The 5,800-nt window shown below is 32.7% G+C and overlaps 1 pseudogene; it reads left to right on the forward strand.

The window, feature by feature from the left end:
- The first annotated feature begins 1,125 nt into the window (after positions 1-1,125).
- LOC119572431 overlaps positions 1,126-5,800 on the forward strand; it is an 8,583-nt pseudogene continuing 3,908 nt past the window's right edge.

The following is a 5,800-nucleotide window of genomic DNA, read 5'->3' on the forward strand; positions in this document are numbered from 1 at the left end:
ATTTGTACTGCTTTTCAGTAGAATGTCAAACATGAAAATTGGAATATTAATTTTCAGATGGGGAAATTGGTGCAAAATGCACTAATTCCATAAATTGTGAAGATGATGAAACGGGTATGACCGCCAACTGTCACGGCTCACATATTGTTTAGTGTCAATTCACTTACCCAGTTGTGTAGTCGTTGTAAGTATCTAATCTTTTTGTACCTGCATTAACTCCCATTGTGAAAATAGTTGCTCTTTTTTTTTTAATCTGCTCATTAGTCTTTTTTCGGTGATTTCTATTTGTATGGTTATTTTTCAGGAGGTCATATAGTTTATGTGGGATTTCTTAGGAATTGCAGCATAACCTCTACGTGTATTAACTAATCAGAGAGTGTGTGATATTGATAGGGCTACTACTCAGAAGACTCTTCCTGCTCGTAAAGGGATGATGGTTCTCTTATGTGTCGTTTGTGTTTATGACCTGAATATGTATTGATCAGTGATATTGCCGGAAGCTCAAGGGGGGAGGGTTCAAAGTGTAGGAAAGAGGCACAAAGTGCTGAAAGCAAGAGATCATAAGTTATGGGATTGGATAGGAGCTGTAGCTTCTTAAGTGCGAGTTGAAGCTTCCTTAATGAAAGTTTTATTTTATTTTGTTTTTTTTTTATTTTTTTTTTTTAATCTTTTTTTTAAAGCATTTTGTGGAACACTGTGGTATTTTGATAATTTCTGTAGAATAAGTAACATCCAGGTGTGTATATATAGTATTTGTAGATATTTTATTACCCATTTTAATACAAATCCTTTAATCATTTAGTACATTTTAATTTCACGTATTGCTGTATATTGCAATTGTTTATTATTCTTTATCACACTAAGGGACCTCCTCCTGATCTGTCATTATGGTTTACTAGAAATGAACTTTGTTGCTTGGTCACATTTTAGAAACATCATTATTGATTATTATTAGTGATATTAGCGTCAGAATCCAGCAACTAGTTATGCTAAAATGTTAATTGAATTTAGTATAGTTAATCAACAGATGTAGTTAAATTGAGTTTTAATACTTGGGATACAAAGTGTTTTAGAGTGAATTTTTCTACATTTATGTTCTTTTTCAGTGCAGTTACAGGCCAGTGATGGGACCTGCAAGAAGCAGGGCAAGCAGTATGGTTGTGTGATGTCAACAAACATTCTGTATGCATAAATAACATTTGTGTTTGTGCAAAGTAAGTTGGAAAGCATAAGTGCTTTAGATAGATATTAGTCAATGATTCACAGAATAGTAGACTCAGTCCTCTAATTTCATTGTACAGTAAAGCCTTTCATTTAGTGAGCAATAGATGCTAAAATACCATATGTGAAAGCACCAAATGTGAGTAATGAAACAAATGGAAGAAAAATCTTATAGTACTATAAGGAGGTGTCTCCTCATGATTTTTTCTGTTTATTATTCTCATTATTTTTTTATACTCTTCATACTTTGTTTAATGATAATGAGAGGGAGATTATCTCCAAGACGGTTTGTTTTCAGGTACTGCTCAGTGGGTAACACCATCCTACACAAAATAATGTCTTGCCTCCATGTGATACTTGTACATATAGGACAGGTAGCTCCCCTTCCACTTCCTATTGAACTTTTTCCCTAGAGTAATCTAACAGTTGTTTATGGTATGGGATAGTTTGTTATGATAAATAAAAGAGGGTAATTATGATAATATTGAGTATATTATACAAATAATTATAGATCTAGCTACACCTGCTATCTGATGGTGCACCCTGGTTGGCTAAACACAGTTAGTTCTGTCCCTTTTTTACTGTGATAAATCTCTGCAATTTTCTGCATTGTTTCTTAGGTATCTCTTCATTGAAAATGCTTCAGTAATGACAGTGATACAAAAATTATTGGAATGACCAAGAAAGATATGGTGGGGCTTAGCTTGGCAGTTTCCAACTAGTTATTTCACTGAGACATAGTGGTGCTACCTGTAGTAAAGTACTTTGCCTGTATTCATATGACCATAGTCAGTCAGTACCTTGCTTCCCAAGTATTCATTTAGGCTTTTGACAGCTTGTCAGGAATTTACACATTGCTTGACATTTCTTCTTTCTTCTTATATAGGGTTTTAGACTCTTGTATAGTCTATATCCCCTTGATTTATTTTCTTTCTTCTTTTTTCTTTCTTATATTATCTCTATTAGTTTTTTTTTTCAAGAATATTTTGGTGTATCTTAAAATGTAGTTCTTTATTGGTAAGAGATCAGCACCTGTGAATAATAAATCTGTATTGGGGTTGTATATTTTGATTCTTTTCAGAGCTTCCATCTGTTCTGTCAGAGTGGAATCTAGGACACTGTAATATTACGTGTTCTATGTTTTCTCTTGGTTGTGAACAGCCGTCGACCATTGTTGTCATTTTACTATTTTTACTTTGTGTAGGTGCTGATTCAGTCTTGTGTGGTGTTGTTTTAATTCTGTTATTACAAACATCTAGTTTTCTGTTTTTTGGTCTTGTCCATGCTTAGGTTCTGTATTTTTCAGAAGGTAGTTTTTTGTGTTTAGGATTGTAAGTGTATTTTCCATTTTTATTATTATTTTTTAATTATTATTATTTAGAAATATCAAACCATGGTAGAATAGTGTTATGTTTTTGTTTTTATTGTTATTTGTAATTATTACGAGGTTCTATTACTTTGTGTACTAAGCTGCTCTTATTTTTTTTAAGGGTTATATTCTATATGTCTGTTACATACTTTCATTTGATTTTTTCTTATTTTTCTAGTATTTTCATCATTTGCATACACTCTTGTTCTTTTTGTTTATATTTGATGGGCATTTTATTTGTGGGAGTGTATAATGCTAATATTGGGGTGGTTTTTAAGCAACTTGTAGCTATTCTTAAAGCATTATTATTCCACTAGGGTTTGCTTGGTTTATTTTTACTAACGTTTAATATTATCAATTTAAAATAGTTTTTACCAGTGTTTTTAATTAGGTCCATTACTTCTGTTATTGAGTTATTGCCCTTAATATTTTTGTTGTCTAATTCTTCTTGAAAATTCATCCATCCTTCATTATTAAAGCTCCATTTTCTTTCTTTTGTGTGTGTTTCTTTATTGTGGCTGTGGTCTTTTATTATTGTTGGGAGGTGGTCATACTTGATTTGTGTGTTGTTTTAATTTCTAAATGGCTTTAGTTCTGGGGTTCCTATTACTAATTTTATTGTACTTCTTTTCTGTTTTTGGGTCATTCTGGTGATTAGTCCAGTGGGAGGTTATGAGGCATCAAATTGTTCTGAGTAGTCAATTGAACAGGTTTATTCCGTTTAAGGATAATTTTTTTGGCTGTTTTTGGTATTTATTTGGTTTCCATGATGGATGGTGAGCATTAAATCTCCTATTATTAGTTTGGGATTTTGTAACTGATCTGTATAATGTTCTATTTCTTGGTCATTTTGTTGGGAAGGGTTGTAAAAATCAAATTAAATTTGCATTTATTTCTTTAGCAAATTTTTATAGCTATTTTTTTCTATCTTGTTTATTTTGTTCTTTTCAAGAATAAGGTTTTATTTTCTTATATTGCTACTGTTATTGATACAAATTGCTACCTCCTCCCCTTTGTTCTGTTCCTATCTCTGTCTTTCTATTATATAATCTTGTATTTTTAAGATTATCGTTTTTTGGTTAACCAAGTTTCGCAATGGGTCGAATACGTTTGATTTATTTTAAGCTATTACATATTCTGTTTCTATCTTTTTGTTTTAGGATGGATCGGCATTCAAGAGAATTAATTATCCATTTCATATTCTAAATTTCTTTTTGTGATTGGGTTGCTTCTGCTATTATATTGATTATTGATTTTTCTGGATTTTAGGATTTAACTGTAACATGTTTAAAATAGTTTAACTATATTTTTGCAATTTCTATCCAAGATGTTTTTTTCACGGGGGGGGGGTCAACTCTTTTTCTTTTTTCTGCGTTGTTTTTGTTTTGGGGGTGGGTGTCTTCTAGCTGGTGTTATGTTGTGTGTTTGGGTTAAATGGTTTGAGCAAATGTTTGTGTATTTTAGGTTTGTTTGTTATATGTTGTTTGTATTGTCCTGTGGTGTTGTAGTTTCAGTGTTTTGTGGTTTACATCTCTGCTGTTTTTTAGTATAGTGTTTTTTTGTGATTTTTTTTTTTTTTTTTGGGGGGGGGATTTAACTTATGTAGAAGTTTCTTAATTTCTTGGTTGTTTGGTGTTATGTTTTTTTTTTTTTTTTTCCTTGGGCTTTTATGTGTCTAGCATGTCTTTCGTATGCTGGTGTTCCCATTGCAGAAAAAAACAATAAGAGGGTTTGGACAGTGTCTTTAAATTTGTAACATTGCTGATGCAGTTGCTACATCTAAGTTTGTTTTTTACAGGAAATGGTCCCATGTCCATACATCCAGGCATTCAAGCATTTGGGATGGAAAATGGTACTGGATACTTGCATGAAGTATGGGCCTATGCTACTTGGGAAGGGCAGTGGCTGGTATCATGTACGCCCAATGATTTTATCTTTTCTTGGATTTCTTTAGTGTTAATATCACTTTCCACAGGGGAAATAGTGCCATAGGAGCATTCTTGGTTTCTGCTACAGGCTGGTTGCTTATATGGTATTTCCAGTTTCCAAGGTGTTTAAATTCATTCAAAGGTCCAATTTTGTTTATGTCACTCACTTCAAACCTATGGCTTTTCCATCTCCTAAAATTTCTTAAGGAGTTTTCTAAGGTGTATTTTAGAAATTTGATTATTTAGAGCATCTGTTAATGTTATTGGATTATTGATTTTGAGGTGATTGTCTGTGGTTGCTATGTGAATGAGTTAGTACTTTTTTGTGGGTCACTCTTGCATTTCTGTGAGTGGAGTTGAGGTTCTGTGTTTTGTCGTGCGTTTTCTCGTTACGGGCCTTTTTGAAGTATGGTAATCTTCGCTGTCCTATCGCTTCCTCTGACTTTTTTTCCTGGTGATCATAATTCCATTCCATGTTTACTTCCCAGGCACATTGCCTGAATCTAGTTCAAAAGTTGAGTCATAAGTACTTTCACTTCAGCTAGATTAGCAGAGCTCATGTTGACTGTTAACGTTTTGGCGGTTTGCAGTCGAATCTCTGTCAGACATTTAATTAGGCAAACAGTTGAATTACTGTCTATCAAATAATTGGTAGGATTCAGACATATTACACATGCTGTTCATATTCAGCAGATGGTGTATATAGAAAGACTGCATCAAGACTCAATTGTAGGGATAATAAGAGTTATATTACTATGCAATTTTCTTGCCATGTGTAGGACAAGGTAGCAGTTGCATGAAGTCACCATGTAAATAATGATTATTATGGACGCAGGATGTATTTCTAGTTTTTCTTGACCATTGCTATTATATTATTTATTCTAGACATTAACTTCCCTGTCTTTGGTACTAGGGGTTACGTCCCAACCTCAGATGGATTATGTGAGCCACAGGAATTGTACATGAAGAATTATGGGTCTCTCTGTTGGTAATGCTCTTATATGAATTTTACTGTAATCATTTTAAGTTTCTGGAGGATGAATATTTAGTTTGAATAATCAAAAAGTCTTGCAGAGGATCAAGTCATAGGTGATGTAAATTTATTTTTGTCTTTAATAGCCTTTGTTATTGCATGCTATTTTTAGATATGTGAAATAGATTTTTTCGTTTGATTCTGTTACTATTGCTATGATTTATTAATTCAGAAAGGTGAAAGTGTAGTTTAATGCTAGCAGTCCATTGTGTAAAGATTAGTTGCATTCTACAGTAATTGTTTTAAATT

This window comes from Penaeus monodon, chromosome 4 (assembly GCF_015228065.2).
Source record: "Penaeus monodon isolate SGIC_2016 chromosome 4, NSTDA_Pmon_1, whole genome shotgun sequence".
Classification (NCBI taxonomy): domain Eukaryota; kingdom Metazoa; phylum Arthropoda; class Malacostraca; order Decapoda; family Penaeidae; genus Penaeus; species Penaeus monodon.